At 39.9% G+C, this 18,042-nt stretch overlaps 1 protein-coding gene across 3 annotated transcripts in view; it reads right to left on the bottom strand.

Moving 5' to 3' along the window:
* NDST2 (N-deacetylase and N-sulfotransferase 2) overlaps positions 1-18,042 on the bottom strand; it is a 1,311,836-nt gene that overhangs the window by 936,104 nt on the left and 357,690 nt on the right. The window lies entirely within an intron of this gene.

The following is an 18,042-nucleotide window of genomic DNA, read 5'->3' on the forward strand; positions in this document are numbered from 1 at the left end:
CAATCACAGAGTGATCAACTTAATTGACACACTGGCACATTCTTAGAATGTCTACAGTCCTACAATACAGTAAACTCTCAGTTAACCAGCACCCATGGGGATTGGTAGATGCCAGATAACTGTAGTTTCTGGTTGCTTGAGAGTAACTATTAAAAATAGGCTTGACTAATTCTGCACCCTATACTATTTTTTGGTTTGACTTGGTTTCAGGTTGGGGGGAGAGGGAATTTATTCCGATCTTTCTTTTTAAAACACTAAAGCGTAAGGTATGTTTCTGCGGGGGGGCAGAAAGTGCAACATATGAAAACTGTACTGTATTTCTTTGATTTTTTTTTTTTTGCTGGTTGCTTGAGAGTGCTGATTGCTTGAGTTCCGGTTAACTGAGAGTTTACTGTACTTATATGAATACCAGGAATCTTTGTAAGATGGAATACAGATGGAGAAAAACATTTATACACAGTTGCCAAAGTAAAATACAAAGTGTGCATTGGGGGGGTTATTGTTTACAACCAAAGGAAATTTTCAGCTTTGGTACTTATATCAATTATTTTTAGGCACTCCTTTATGGTCAGACAGTTTCTACACCCAGATGTATAAAAAACATACAAGGTTAATTAATTACACACACTGACAGTAGTCATGTGGGTTGTTTATAGTTAAGAATACAATTAGGAATTTGAGACTTAGCATGGAAAGTATATCAGTTAGCTATCTTTAACAATCACTATAATACATAAAATGTAAATGGAACAAACATATACAATCTTTGCAGAAGTATCAAAATGGCCTGAAGAATTAATAGAGGTAATTCTGAGAACAACTCAACAGCAAGAGAAGCATTGTTTCATATTTTTCAATCATTGTATTAACAAGAAGGAGATCTGGAAACAGATGGGTACAAATATACAGTGCATGCTATTGCTGCACATTTGAACTATCCTGGTAAATAAATGCTAATACTTATTTTGATGGTTTTGAAATTGTATGTTTTACACTGGGAAAATGAACAACACTTGAGACTTAAAAGTACTACAACCGAAAAGCTGAAACATCAATGGAATTGTATGCAGTGTGCTGTACTGTCGACAAGATGCCTCCTTCTGTCTTAGCTCAAATCCATGCACAAATGCTTAGTCTATAACGATCAAATCAGGACTCCCTATTAAACAAAGCTGAGAAAATGTCTTCGACAAAATAATCCTACTGTCCTACCTAACGTTCAGATCTAATTTTAACTCCTGTACTGACACTCCAAAAGATAACTAATTAGCAGTGTCTGCTGTAACATGAAGCCATATAAGACTGCAACACTTCACCTGGCTAACCCATTCTTTACTATATAACTGGCTGCCACATTCTAGCAATATATACTTACCTACTTTTAAACAATGAGAAAAAAAGTTTGTATTCTTTCACCTGCTATAAATATTTATAATATTTTTTTTTATAAATATTTCTTGTACTTTTTGCTGCTCTTCAGTAACACTCCTTTTCCACTTCACACACACTTTCTTTCCCTCATCTGACTTTCCACAATTCTTTTACTATGTATGCTGTTACTTCTCTTCCTTTCTACTTACATTCCTTTCACCTTACTGATTTTACTTCTTTTATACAACATACTTATTCCAGCAGATATCATTACCTGTCTTAGATTGCATATTTCTGTACTACCTACCTAGTGTGTTGTAACCCCAATCACAGCAGTCAGTTTTTTCTCTCTCTCTCTCAACTTTTCTCAGGGGTCGACACAGCAGATCACCGGTCCAATAATGACTGGCAGTGGATTTTTACAGTGTAGAGTTGCTAGCCTGGTCGCCCAACCTTCAAAGAAGGAACACCCACTCACGCAAGCACCTACCTGCATGTCTTTAATGTTCACTCAACCGCGGGGAGGACATGCAGACTCTGCACAGAAGGCACTCAACTGAGAATCGAAATGGAGTGCCTCTTGCTGTGAGGCGACTGCTCACCTCTGCACCACCACGGACTACAGTCACAATAGTCAGTGTACCCTTAAAACTGCTTGAACCTTAAAAAAATAAGAAAAAATACTTTAACCTTTGCAACCTTGCTTTTTCTCTCTATTTTAGTGCCTGCATATTCATGTATAGCAAGTTTTTATGATGATGTTTTAATTGTTTTACTTTTGTATTATCTGACTGTCTTGCATAGTACATGCTTGCATTATGTAGCCTTACATTTGTGTTTGCTTTATTTTTGTATAATCTGTTTTGGATGTATTTATGTTATGTAGCGTGCAAGTCATTGTACTTTTATTTCTGTGCTATTTTAATATAAGCATTACTGTGAACATTGCTTTCTTTGACCGAGCTTTTATTTATTTATTGACATTTGATTACTGGAAAAGTCTGACTGGGTAGCACACAATTTTCAGCAGAGGCCCAGGTAGAAAAGCTCCAAAGTATTACAATACATTTTAAGAACAATAATATGGTCTTCAAAAATAATGCAAAAACATTTACAGTTTAAATAATTATACAAAATTAGACATAATATGAAAACATTGGTTAAGAACAGATACAAGTTTTATGACAATGATTTAATATGTAGAGAAATATTCTCTCTAGGCCTTCACTGAAAAGGGTCTTTTGCCACTCATAGGTTCATAGGTAGGTACTAAGCTATTGGACCTAGGGCCTATATAAGCCTAGCCAAAAAGGTACCCTGGCTTTCACCACCCAAGAAAATTATTATTTTCCTGTGCCCCTGTCGAGCAGAGCCACAGAAGTGAGACCCTGGGTGAATTTCACATCTCCCATCCAATCATCAAGATTTTTCTTGAAGAGTGCTAATGAGGAGCTTTGTTTGATATAGATAGGCAGTTTGTTCCAGAGTATGGGAAGTCCCTGGGACAGGAATCTATCTCTCCAGCATGTTCTGTTTATTGTGGTGACAAGGTTTAGGTCCCTAGAGCATGCAGCTTGTAGGGATTGGGATTTCTTTAAGTGGAGCATGTCCAACAGCTCTCGGTTTGACATAGCTTAGTATGTTATGCAGAGATCGCCTCTGAGTAGGCGATATGCAATGGAGTAAAGCTGGAGTTTTTTGAGATGGTCTGCGTAGGACATCTGTCTGAGACTGGTAATCCTCTATGTGAGGTATTTCTGCGGCCTTTCCAGTTGTTGTAGATGTCTTGTGAGGTACATACCAAAAGGGACGCTGTATTCTATAATGGGTCTAATGAGTGATGAGTAGAGGGGAACAATGACCTCTTTTTTCCTGGATGAGAAACCTTTTGTGATGAGGTGTGCCACGTAGAAGGATTTCCTGACTACTGTGGCAATGTGATTCTCAAAGGAGAGACTACTGTCCACTTGGGTCCCAAGGTCTCTTATCACACTTTGGTGTTAAGTAGACTATCGCCTGTGTGGTATTTCATGGGTAGAGAGGTTTTACCAAAAGGGATGACAATGCACTTTTTGGCATTGAAGTTGAGGCCATGGCTTTGACACCAGGCATCTGTCTCAGTGAGGCCCTTTAGTAGGATGTCCACATCCTTAGGAGTTTTGATTATGGCTCCTAGTTTGCAGTCATCTGCGGACTTCCTCAGCCAAAGACCTTCTGTGTTAGCCTGTACTTCAGAGAAGTAGATACCCAGGACTGAACCCTGTAGTACTCCACTTGTCACTGGTCTGAAGTCGGATTTGGAGTCTGCTACTTTCACAGTGTGGGTTCTGTCAGTGAGCCAGTTGGCAACCCATCTTGTGACATTGGGATTTATACCCAATAGTTTAGTGAGTTTATCTATAATTCCAGAGTGGGGGATGGTGTCGAAAGCCTTGGCGAGATCTAGATAGGCTGTGTGAAACACCTTACCCTCATCTACGGCTTTGATGACTGCTTCAAAGAAGTCTATCAGTTTAGGAGACATGATCTGCCTTTTACAAACCTGAACTGGGTGGGGTCCAGAGCTTGGAGATTACCAATGTCATTGTTTATAAGTTCCACGATGATACATTCCAAAGCCTTGCAGACCAGGCTTGTCAGGCTAATGGGGCAGTAGTTCCAGGGGGTCTGTGGTGGCTCCCCCTTTGTGGAGTGGGATAACTGTAGCTGTGTGCCATTCAGTAAGCACAAAGCCTGAGGTGAGGCTATGATTGAACTTGGTACTTAGGTGGGGTGCCAGTTCGTTCTGTAGTTTGTGTAGAATGCAGTCTGGGATGTTGTTAGGTCCCATGGATGCTGTGTTCTTGACTTTGGAGAGTGTGGATTTTACCTGTGCAGCCATGATTACAGGAACTTTGCATTCTTCCGGTATAGAGATGGGCCCTTTAGGGGGTAAAGTTAGCACCGAACCACCTATCTGTCAGGATGTTGGCAATATCAGTTGGTTCTGTATATTTAGTGCCATTGTGCTGTAGCTCAGAGCAGATTTGAGTGTTGCCATTGAGATTCTTGGCATAGCTATAGAATGCTTTGTGGTTGTCTTTAGAATCAGTGGTGATTTTGTTTTCGTAACTACCTTTGGAGGATTTTATGAAGGATCTCAGCTTCTTACTGAGGCTGACCAGGGAGTTCCTCCAATCATGGGATTTTACTCTTTTTGCAACAGTTTCTTTCTTCTGTTGTAGAGTTTGTTTATGGCAGGGGACCACCAGATTGGCTTCCTTTTTTTGGAGCATAGGATCTTGGTTCTGTTAAGGATTGCACGATCCATGCACAACGTGTAAGTGCTTATAAATTGCATTTGTGCAGGATTCAGCAGTCATACCTCTATTGTCCATCTGCATGGGTGTCATGAAGTTTGCCACTTCTGTCTTAAGAAGCGTGAAGTTGGCATTGGAGAAATTTTTTACAGTGGTTTCCCTAATGGGGGCGGGATGTGGATGTCTAGCTTGTGGTCAGATCTGGCCAACGAGGAATTGACCTCTGGTGTGGAACACCGGTTGCCCATGTTGGTAATGACCAGGTCTAAGATATTGCTGCCCCAGGTGGGGGTGTGGATAAGTTGATCCAAGGCATTGGAATTTATGAATTCCAGAAAAAGTTGAGCAAAAGAGTTGGTACATGAGTAGTTTTCCCAGTTAATGGTGGGGTAGTTGAAATCACCCATTATTAGGGTGTTAGGTTGTACCCTAATATTTTCCAGTGTATCACGAACTGAGGAGTGTGAATCCTGGGGCATGGTGGGGTTCTGTAGCAATCTACAATTTGGATTGCAGTCTTGTGTAGAGTTAGTTGCACTTGGATAATCTCGGATGCATTACGCTGAGCAACTAGCCAGGAGGTGTGGATATCCTTAATGAATATGGACACGCCTCCGCCTTTAGTGTTTCAGTCCAGGTTAGGTGGCCGTAAGGTGTGGTATTAATTATAGCCTGGTAATGCAGGGGTGCTCTCTGGAGCCTTGAACCAGGTCTCTGTCACTGCACAGATGTCGATGTTCTCCATTTTAAGGAGTGCCTCGAGTGAGTGCATTTTGAGGTTTAGACTTCTAGCATTGAGTAGCATTACCCTTGGATTTTGCTTGCTTGTACCTGTTATGGTGGTGAAGTTGTCATTTGAACCTTGCCTGAAAAATACACTATAGGGGTGGCAAGAGTCTTAGCCAGTATGCGGAATCCCAAGGGCGACAGGTGCAGGCCATCTCTGGCAAAGCATTGTGGTCTGTCGATCATGTCATCCCAGGCAGACAGATACTGGATCCCCTTAGAATGACACCAGAAGCTTAGCCAATTGTTGAAGTCAATCATTTGTCCTTGTACTGTGGTATCATTCTAGGTGGTGGCAGGATGCTACTCAGCGTTAGGGTCATACCTGCCTTGGCTACAAGATCAGACAGCTCCTCCTTGTCTCTTTGTATGTAGTCCGGGGAGGTACATCTCAGGTCATTCACACCAACGTGGACAATGACAGTGTCATATTTGTACTTGTTGTTGAGTGACCTGAGTGCATGCGTTATGTGGCGGATCCTGGCACCCGACAGTCAGCTGACAGTAACTTTCTCCTTGTTTAGCCTGGAGAGTGGAACATCCATTGCCTGACTATAGAGTCACCTATGACTAGAGTGTTGGGTACGTTGTTATGCCTTATGGGCTGTGGTTGAGTGGCACACTGAGTTTGCGGGCTATGTGTCATTTGGGTTGTGGAGGTTGCTTGCATTTCTGCTTTGGAGCTCCCTGTTGCTTGGGCAGATTTTTACTGAGAGCCTCCATGAATGTAGGTGTGTGTTTTGGTAGTGTAGGCTTTGAGGGACTATGTGATGTGTGGTGTGGTGCAGGTATTTACCCTCTCCTCTTGACTATCTAATCCAGTCTTGGGTGAAGAGGACTTTGCTTCCAGTTTGGCTATATAAGTTTATCTCTCACAGGTTGTAGTATTGGGTGGTAGGAGGAGAGGGTTGTCTGTGTACATGAGGCAATTGCTGGATTGCCCCAAGATGCACAGATTCATCAGGTAGACAGGAGAAAACACTGGGAGCTGACCTTTAGACATGCCTGGATAGGTGCTTATTTATTGCATACTAAAAACTGTTTCCTCTAGACAAGTGAGGAAAATTCAGTGCTGTAGTAGTTTGTAGCTTATTTAGTGCTTACAACGAGTTCTGAACAAGTGTTGAACTCAAAGAAACATATTTGATTGCTAAAACTAAAAAAACTGGCTAGTTCTATAGGAAAATTTGAAGAGCAGACTTTATGGCACCGGGAATAGTTTAACCTTAGCTAAACTGCGATTCATAAAGTTTTTTTTTTTTTTTTTTTTTTTTTTTTTAAGGTAAGCTACCTAGTGCTTACCACTCCCACTGATAAGTTAGAAGGCTTCCCTCCAACACAGAAAGACTTTGGGGCTCAGAAACTTACAAAACAGTCCTGGATACAGCAAATCTGTATCTGGACTAGACTACTTACAGGAAAGGCAGGAAACATGCTTAGAATTTTTTTTTTTGTAATGTGGAAAGGGAGAAAGGAGGAGCAGAAGATAATTCAAGGTTAAGAAACTCGTTTGAACTATCCTGGTAAATAAGTGCTAATAAATAGATCGCCTGTCAATAATCTGTAGGAGACTGAGCACAGAGATAGTAGCTTTAAGGCAGATTGTGTAGAACAGGGTGTTCGTACCAGAGATTCTTCTGGTGAGGAACCTGTGAGGGTGCTGCAACTGTTGCAAGTGTCTTTTTAGGTGCATGCCAAAGGGGTCACTGTACTCTGCTAGGGCTGAGTAGAGTAGTATTATAACTCATTGCACCTGGATGCCAAACCTTTTCTTATGAGTTAGGTGGCACAGAATGATTTTTCTTACTATCTTGGCTACATGTTCGTCAAAGTTCACATTACTGTCTACATATGTTCCCGGATCTCTAACTACCAGGTCGACTCATAACGATGTTTTATTGAGGGAGTAATTATCTTGGGTGGATGATTTCTTAAAGGGCACTGTAATGCATTTCTTCTCATTGTGTTTTAATCCATGGTTTTGGCACCAGTCATTTATTTGCATCAGACCCTCTTGTAGGATGCCAGTGTCATGGGGGGAATCTATGATGGCTCCCAATTTACAGTCATCTGTGAACTTGGTAGGCCAGAGGCCTTTGACATTAGCTTTTGCATCAGAGAAGTAGATACCAAACAGGAACAGGTCCAACATGGATTCCTGGGGTACTCTGCTGATGACTGGTCCCCTGGTGGAGGTGATCTCTCCAGTCCTGATTTCATGAGTCCTATCTGTGAGCCAGCCAGCAATCCAATGAGTTACATAAGGTTTTATGCCTAGTTCTGAGAGTTGTTCAATAATACCCGAATAGGGTACTGCATCAAACACCTTATCCAGGTCAGGGTAGGCATAGTGCATGGTTTTCCCCTCATCCACAGCCTTGGTAACTCTCTCAAAGAGGTCTACCAGGTTGAGTAGGCAAGACCTTCCCTTACAACCAAACTGGGATGGGTCCAGTGTCTTGTAGGTTGCCACTATCTTTGTTGATCATTTCTACGATAACTTGTTCTATGGCTTTGCATATTAGACTTGCCAAACTGATGGATCTGTAGTTGTCAGGGTCAGTTGATGGTCCACTCTTATGAAGAGGGATGACAGCTGCAACCCTCCATTCACCTAGCATGTAATCTGTTTTGAGGCTGTAGTTGAAATGTGCCTCAAAAGTGGTCCTGCTAGGTGATGTTTTAGGCTATTAAGGAGGCAGCCAGGGATTTTGTTGGGACCCGCTGAAGCAGTGTGTTTGGCGTTAGTGAGCCCCACCAGGACCTGCTCTCTGTTGATAGCTGGGTGATATGCTAGAAGGGATTTCATAGGGGGTGGTGGAGGGCGAGTAAGTTGTAAAGTTAGAGCCAAATTTATCAGCCAGTAGATTCACTAGGTCATCTTGGTCAGTGAAGGTTATGCCATTTACAACCAGTTCAGCACACTGTTGAGTGTTACCTTTAAGATTCCTGACATAACTGAAGAAGGCCTTGTGATTGTCCTTGGCTTGGAAGGCTATACTGACCTCATAACTGTCCTTGTTTGACTTTATTAGACCTCTTAGTTTATTGTTTAGTTGAATCAGTGAGCTCTTGTCTCTGAGAGTTGCTGTTACTGATTTTGGCCATGATTTTTTCTTTCATTATATACTCTGTTAAAGTAAGAATTCTACCAGTGGGGTTTGTTTTTGGTGTTAGATTTAGGCTTACTTCTAGTAGGTGCAGCAGCCTCAACACAGTCATTTACATGTTTGTTCAGAGTTCCTGTAAATAATTCTGCATAGGTAGCTGTGTTCTCAGGGTTTGGGGAACAATGAATTTTGACAACCTATTGCTTAATAAGTAGTTTGAATAGTTACAAACTGTTACGGCTTTAATTGGGTTTTCCATGTTGATTTCTATTTCGAGGAAAATAGCTTTGTGATCCGACCTCGCCAAAAAGGATGTTGGAGAGTACTAGGTGCAGTATGTTTGATCCTCTGGTTGGAGTACGCACTCTTTGATCCAGGGTATTCATGTTGATAAAGTCCAGAAAATGGTGCTCCTGTGAGTTAGAAGCACTGTATATTTCCCAGTCTATAGAGGGGTAGTTGAGGTCTACCATGATTAGGGTTTTTGGCTGGAAGGTGAGTGCCTCTAGTAGGTCTAAGTAAAAGTTGTGAGCTTCATGGGTCAGAGAGGGTGACCTGTTGCTGGCCTGGACATAAGGAACCTCGTCTATGTAGACTTGGATGTGTTGGTGTAACCTCGGTGTAGGTATGATTAAGATGGAGGGGAGGGTGGGAGGTGTTTTGTTTAACTAGGTAGAGTAGTTTATTTGGAGCCTTTTTAGCTGCTGTTACAGCATTTAGTATTGGTGATTACAGTTAAATGTGTTTCAGGGCACTTCTCTGGTCGATATTTTGTAATCATGTTTTTTTTTTTTTGATTTCACACCATTTGTATTAACCAATATATTTTTTTTAAACTGAAAAGTTACTACTGCTTGGAACTCCCATTAAAATGCCTTTCGGATCTCCAGTGTCTACCTCAGCTTTCTCCAGTGAACTTTAACTGTCCTCCAATAGTGACTGCAACTGAATGAGCTGCTTAAAGTACATCCACGCTGCAAAATATTTCCCACCTACCACTTTCTTACATTTAATTTCACAATATCTGCAGATATTTTCTTTAGTCTAGCAAATCTGTCAAGTTTTTGCATATTTTTTATTTGTACAACTATGAATGAACACTGACTTTCTTATTTACTAACCATAACAGTGTAACCTGATGAGATATGTACTCAAATGTGAACATTTTCTGCTTATGTTCATAAAATTGACTCCATCAATACTGAAACATGAAAGCTCAGCTACATAACGTTGAAACATGGTAACTGTACTGCTGGCTTTCTTAGCAGCACTAAAAAGCTGGTAGAGTGTTGTGTGAGACTGCAGTATAGTGGGGAACTGTTTTTGACCTTTCCCCACTGCAGTACAACCTTGGAGTTGGTATATATAGTTAGCTGAGGGGGTAGGAGGCTCAGGGGGCATGCCTCCCTGCATAAACACTGCTTACAGTTTTGGCAATGTCCATGTTTCAATATTACGTGGTTTTGATCTTTTGTGTTTGGTTCACGGAGTTGGTTATGAATGCAGCCCTTTTTTTCCCTAGTACCTTCACTGCTTGTCTTAACAAATTTCATTTATGCACTTATTTTGCTCTACTAACTCATACATGGACGGCTGACCATACATTTAATGTATATTCTTATCCGATTCCAAGTAAACATTTGGTCTTTTGTAACCCTGAAGTGCAAGTACTTATATGTGAAACTAAGGTTTTCTTTTTCATAACACCTGCAATACTTTAACATACTGTTCTAGGTCGTGATGGAAATTATAAAAATACTTCCATACAAAATTTACTGTAATTGCAATGTTTAATATACTTTCATCACATGCATGGTTGAAAGAAGTCAAATATTTGGTCAGTGTTCCCAGGTAATAAACATAAACAAATAAATTAGGGATTTACATTTAAAGGACAGCACAGAAATCAATATATTTTAAAAAGATGTAATTAGACTGGGTTATCTAAAGTACTGCTTCAAATATGTGAGTTTAATAGCCAGGTAAAATAAGGAAAGCAGAAGTCTGATTAAAGTATAAGCTCCTGAAAAAAGATCAAGCTAATAACTGTGATTACAAAGTTAAATTACAGTGCAGAAAAAAGATAAAGGGATGTTAATTAAAGGGTGACAGTTGTGTGGAATTGTTTACTAGAATATGTTGTTATTAGTAGTGTCTGTGTTAGAAATACTTGACTAATCACATATGTAACAAACAAACCAGACATCACCACAAAAATGACATGTTACTAATAGGTCAACAACCCCCAGAGCTGATCTTTTTCAACAAACCCAAAATACAATTTTCATACGATTTTTCCTCACCAATGACATGACACAATTTTCTAACTGCAGATCTTCTATTTAAATTTAACCTTGTTGAAATATTTACCATATTGTTTATTAGAAACCATCTCTGTCCCCTACAATGTCCTGAAGACAAGTCTTCTACCTATAGGTCCATTGTTTTTTTTTTATTTTCTTCCGCAAGGCATCCCCCACTGAGATGTTGATGTCAACCTCCACTTTCCTGTTCCAGTGCTCTCTTTCCCAGTGTCCTTCCAGCATAAAACAAATGCAAGAATGAGTTATTTCATGGATCCATCCCTCTTCTGACTCTTCCATCATCTTCCACTTTCTGAACAAATGAGCCCACTTTTCTTCCTTCAGCTTCTCATGTAGAAGGTGGCCTTCATCAGTAGGCAAAAAGTCATACTACCCATTTCTTTTATTTCCTACCTTTTTCATTACCTTTCAGGCTGGTAAACACCTTAACATTTTATTCAGACATTCTTTGTTACCTTCTTAATAAACCAAATTTCTGTTGTTTTAAAGTTTTACTGACATGTCTTTGCTAAAGGTCAGCTGCACCTCATGAGTTCTGTTTAACTACTGTTCCCATTCTCAGGGCTTGTTCTCTGAGTGAGGCATCGATATGGAACCTTTTTTTTTTTTTTTTTTTTTTTTTTTGCTTGCTGCTTCACTGAAATCATGCAGCTTAAAAATTAAGCTACTTTTTTGGCACTTTTTTCATTCTTGGCTTGAAACATACATTAGTGCAGTAATTTACCCAAAAGTCATCACCATCACAAAAGCAGCATATTCCTTACATACTTTTGGCAAAGGTACGCCTGATTAAAACTGCATTACAGAAATACATGCAAAACAGTAAAACAATTTCACATTCTATAGCAGAACGTAGACTATTGCTAAAGCATGGTTTATTATACCTTTGGGAATATGATAAAACAGTATCATCCTTCAAGAGATTATCAATGTGAAATCCCTGTAAATGGATTACAGTGAACAAAATTCTGGCAGAAAACAGCTGGCTAACCAAGAGTCTTGATAATAGTCCACAAATCCTGGGTTTGGTTACTGTTCCTGTCTCCTGAGGAGTTGATTATGGGGAAAGGAAGTGAGTCGTACTTTGTTGGCTCACATACTCTGGAGTGAAGGGTGGGTGCTCTGGTGCCCTAGTTGATGCAGCACCCACCAAACATGCTGGGTGCTGCTCAGGCAAACAGCTGTCTACTAACATTATTACACGTCACTTGCATTAGGGGCGAGATTAACAGCAAACATAAAAACTCTTTATGGCAGCAGGATGTTCCTGCAGTGGGATGCCCATCTTTCTTTCCAATCCCAAATATCAGATTGGGTCAGAAGGCTTTGGATACCTACAAACCGAAAAGAGGCACTAGGAACAGTTGATGGCTAGCTTTCAGAGAAACATAAAAAATAAAACAGTTGTGTAAACTGTGAAACAACGCATCTGACCAAGTACTGAAGGTACATTTTCCCTCTTCACATAAATGGTGAACTTTCTCAGTTTTATAACATAATTTTTTTTTGCTACGAATTTCCATTTTAGCCCTATCCTGTCCTGTTTAGTATAGTGATAGACCTCATGTATATGTGTTGGACCAAGATTAATCTGCTCTATTACTGAACCCAAAGCACTGTTAATAATCATAGGTTATCAATACTTGGTGTTCTTATTCATTTTTTACTAACCTACAAACCTGATACTGTTTGACTTTATTTATGTTTACACACACGCATATATATATATATATATATATATATATATATATACACAGACATATACACACACACACACATTTTATATATATATATATATATACATATTTAAGCCTGTCCACTCTCTGCTCCCTGCCAGCTCTTCTGTAACCAGCTGGTTCAGCTATTCCCACCATAGGGCATGAGATGGCCACAGGCAGCTATGCTCCAACACCCCATTCTCAATGGTGGCTGACAGAGCATACAATACTGACCCCTATACATGCCTGTTTCCAGCTACAGAATATGCTACTTGGTATGCATGCCCCAGCCATGTCCAGATTGCTGCTGTTGAGCACTCATGTACTGCAGATACACCTGGCCTCCACTAAGTGTCAGTAAAGCAGTAAGACTAGGTGTCTTTCTCCCCTCCAGAGTGGGTGTGCCAGAGAAAGTCACTCACTCCCATCCTCTTTACCCACGTCCACCAATACTCAGGCCGATAACCAAACTCAGGTCAGGGCTTTCTCTCTATATGCCAACCAATCAACCAAGGACCTTGACCATAACATGTGAACGCTAGTTTCTGAACTTGCTGTCATTGGTTTAGATAGTTAAATCTGTCTTATTCTAAGGAATTTTATATACCATTTTGTAAATGTAGATTGTTCTACCATTCACAAATGAGAGCCGAATCGCATTTACATATACAAATTGGCCACAATGCCCTTGGTTTAATTTATTATGACCTATCCACACTAAAACCCTATGGAGGGATTCATAAAGGTCACCTTGGGGTGTATACGATGTCATGGTAGAGGTAAGTACTGGGGAGTTTAGTGGTAAGATAGGGATAGGATGTCTGTGTATGAGTGTATGCAAGGCTCTGCATGTGTGAGTGAGTCTATCTGGGAAATATCAGTAGGGGGTAGTGAGGGTTACATTAGGAGTTTGTTTTGTGTGTGTGTGTGTATGTCTGGATGACTGGTTGAGTGTGTGAGTGACTACCATGGAGTGAGGAGGGGATGTTTCATATGTGTGCGTGTTTTGAGGTTTTGTCATACTTCCACACACCCCAAGACTAACAAGCAGAGCCTGCAACAAGTGAGGGAGGAAAATTACTAGCATCAGGGATAACTCATAAAATGCATGCCTAAGCAACACTTAGAACGGGGACTGGGGGCTGGGTGGGAACATCTAGCCATCATGGGTAACAATCTCATGCTTAAACAGCACTTAAACAGTATTTGGGGGAATCACTAGACTCCATGATAACTCTAGAATGTCTCGTGTCCTAATGGCACTATAACATTACAGTGATCGGGGTGGAAAAGGAATGTTAGATACCAGGGATACTTAATAAAGCATGTAAAAAATGTCCACGGAGGCAAGGGCTCACCCAAAAGATGCTTTATTCCAACAAAAAATTCACAACCTTCACCACAGCTGACCTAGGTTTCGTCTGTATGACTTCATCAGTGTGTGGTGAAAAAGGCAGCCTGCAACTTGTACTGTGAAATCCACTTTGCTGAATGCTATAAGAGACTATACTACTCTATCAGACGTCCTAGGTCAGCTGTGGTGAAGGTTGTGAATTTTTTGTTGGAATAAAGCATCTTTTGGGTGAGCCCTTGCCTACGTGGACATTTTTTACAAGTTTCATTTTTATACTTAATAAAGCATCCCTTAAAGGCACACAAGTGAAATACAAGGTGCTGGGAACCACTAGACAAAAGGGAAAAATACTGTGCCTTAAAAAACATTAAGCAGACCTCAAACACTGTACCCCCCCACCTCCGTCAGAAGATATCATTCCTTTGCACCACCACTAGACATCAGCAGAGAGTTTGTTAATATATATACATTAAAAACAATGGGGAAAAGAGAATTGAACTGTGCACACTTTAGATGGCAAACCCCTGCATTAATCCACCGCTCAAAATGATAAGTTAATGCAGCATGTGCATTTTTACAACATTGTATATCTTGAGCATTATGCAGTGCTGCAACATGTCATACCAAACAAGGCGGAAGGATGGGAAACATTAGGCATACCTCTCCACCTCATAAACTGTATGCCCGTAAATACATTTGCTTAAGGATATGAAGTGTAAAACTAAAGTCTGGCATTACAGACTTACTGTCATCTGTGAATTACCTAGGCAGGGGAAAAGGAGACATTGTGGATGTTCTGACAACAGGGAGAGGTAAGGGAGGGTTGTACTTTGCTGTATGCTTCTGTGGGAGAATGATTAAGGGGATGGGGTCCCTGTGTGTGTGTGTGTTTTGGGGTTGCTGTCGTACTTCCACACACCCCTAGACTAACAAGCAGTGCCTGTGCTTACATCCTGCAGTAGTTACCTGTGGCAGCTGCATAAAGTACTGATCTGTACTTTGTGGTAGTTAACTGTGACTTACAAACATACAAATTAGCTATAAGGTCTTTCCTCATTGAGGCTAATGCATCTATGAGTCGCAAAATACTGCAATGTGGTATCAGTGCCTTTTTACCACAGGTTCTAAACCCTGGCTAGTGCCTGCATCATAGGACAAGTTAAAGACATTTATTTCCCCAAGTAGCTCTTAAAGAATGTGTAGGAGTGTAAACAGTATGAATGATTAAGGCTATGAGTAGCTAACAAGCTTCATTCTATAGTCTTGGGTATGATTCCCACAAGTTACACTTTTTACACATCGTGACTAAGTCACTTAAGCAGAAACAGAAACCAGGTCATCTGTACTAAAAGGCACTTTGCTAAGCATGTCAACCTATTAAAGACATATAAAATTAAAGAAATGAACTTGCAACCCATAAGTAAGCTAGTCGCATTTTTATACTAATGTCATACACAGAAAAAGCAGTTCTAAACAGTTTTGCTTTTCAGAGACCTATCCTTTTTCTGAATATGATTAACTTATGTTGTTTGTCCACAACAACTCTTTCCTTTTACCTTCTGAGATCTGAACCACAACTTTCAGTTTGTATATTTGTACAACTGAAGAGAAATAGGTTCCTGAATCCTCCTATTTATGGCTGAAATCCAAACTGTGTGACTGCTTAGTTTTTTGTAACACTAACATTGCTGTTATTTACTTCCATCCTTCAAATGAAATTAAGTTGGAATTTAGCCTTTGTTCATATTACAGAAAGTGTACTGAAAACATTATTAACACATCCAACTCACTGTATGAACGAAGATGAATAGCATCTAACTTTTTTTTTCATAATGTTGCCGATATTCTGGGTCAGGTACTTGCACTTCTGCTCACACATACCTAACAGTATATACGCATAAAAATCAAAATACTTCTGTCTGTTCACAGCAGGTATAACTTTGTTTTAGTTAGTAAAATGTCTAGTAAGCCAAGCTGTAACCTAGATCCTGTCAGGGACAAAGCACATTACAAGCTAACTCATCTGCAAACTATACCTGACTATGAAAGCTCACCATATTGCATGGCTTATTAACGTGATTTAGGGCTAACTCATCTGCAAACTACATCTGATTATGAAAGCTCACCACGTTACTCAACTTATTAGCGTGCTTTAATGAACAAAGTTCATTTTAAGAGGTTTGGTCAAAACAAGATCACAGTTACATTCAACCTGGCCTTGTCAGACATCCCCAATCTACTATTAATACAAACTTCTAAACTTTACCAACAACCCACATAATTAGCTACTCATGATGTAACAATATCAGATTGCTTTCAATGATTTATGAATAGCTAAAGATTTTGATGGCAAATTTTACATTCAGCAGTTTGGCAGAATTTACCAAAAAGTCTACGCAAGCACATTTTTTAACAGCTGTACCAGTATGCCAGAAAATTGTCATTACTGAAAAAAAGAATAAATCCGTCTCTGTATTAGATACTTCTGCAGAACGCTTTAAAATGATTATTTAGATTTATATTCATATTTATATTTCATTGCATTGGCTGCTGAAACATGCTATTCTGCTCATCTGGACAGTGAAAGTCCTATCAGTACAAGGACAATGTACAGTAATCTACACTGACAATATGCCCTAAAAACCTATCAAGAGAGAAGTTCAGAATATCTTCCTGGTGCCGATCTGACTTACTGGTTCTCTGCTTTATAATGATTGGACAGACCACAGTCAATATGAATGGTTTGCATTAAAATGATTCAATTCTTTCCCCTTTTGCAAAATTCACACTGAAATAAAGCAATCCTACATGCTTAATGAGACTCAAGACTCACAATTATCCGGTATCAGTTTTCCATATTAAAAACACCAGTATAAACCAAATTTTATCAGCCTTATGCACTGGGGCAGGGCATTTTCTCCTTAGCAAAACAAGTACAGTTTCTATTTTTTCATTTTTTTTATACATCCACTTTAGAAGGAAGCAGCTTCCTCAAGAACTAAAGTGCCTAACAGATGCCATAGGGAGGCAGTGAAGTCTTATTGCAGTCTGTGGACACGTTTTTAATTGCGAAAATTAAGGATTGCTTCATTTTGCATTTTCCTGTGTTGACACTGCAGTACCACGTTAAAATGAAATTAATCTGCTCCAATAATGTCTGACAGGATAAATATACTGACAGTAAATCAACAAGTTATACATGCTGGGCCTCAAGGAATTCTTCTTATTGCCAGTTGTCTGGATTTGGTAACGGACCCACGTTGTCAAAATTTTTGTCTTGTAATAAAATACAAGAGCAACTGCTGATCTGCTTTCTTTTCCTATGGATGAGGATCTAAATGCTGTCCATGTGATATCTGCCAGAGAGGTTAGGAGCCTAGCAAGTCCAGTGTTGCAATACTGCTGAGGGGTGGGCAGGAAATACAGATATGGGCCCAGAGGTGCACCTGCTCTCATCCACTGCACACCATGCCCAAACAATAGGGGACATGACCTAAATGCCTAAATGAACAATTATTCATGGCTATGTCCACTCCCCAACCACCAAATAAGGAGTAGTTAGGTAGAAAGGCTGTGTTTTTCTGGAAGCCACATGATCCCCATTTTACTGGTGGCAGGCAGGTAGGTACTTAATCTGAGAATTCAAAGTTATTAGCGAGGTGCAGAAACATATGTAAATGAAGTCGTCAGTATCTATACTACAACAGATGCGACTTCAAGCCTGTGATAAACGTGAGTTGGGATGTCTACCCTAGACATTATGGTAGGAAAAAAGCACACAGCAATAGAAACTAAGTGAAAGAACCTGCTGTTACAAAGTTGGAAAGGGAGATCTATACATAAAAAGGCAGAGATGAATGCCTATCATGGAAGAAGGAGTACTTTACCAGGAACTGGGAGTCTTAGAAGTTACTAGCTAGAGAGAGATTGCATCATTGATGTCCAAGAAATAACATGATAGATAACGAATGAGCCAAATGAAGAAAGACTTTTATTGACAGTTTGGTTGGAGGTGGAGACCTATATTTGTAAGAATTTATATTTCATTGTTAATAAGTAAAGTTTCTGTTTCTGTTTGCA

The sequence above is a fragment of the Protopterus annectens genome, chromosome 14.part0 (assembly GCF_019279795.1).
Source record: "Protopterus annectens isolate FY-2018-M chromosome 14.part0, PAN1.0, whole genome shotgun sequence".
Lineage (NCBI taxonomy): Eukaryota > Metazoa > Chordata > Ceratodontiformes > Protopteridae > Protopterus > Protopterus annectens.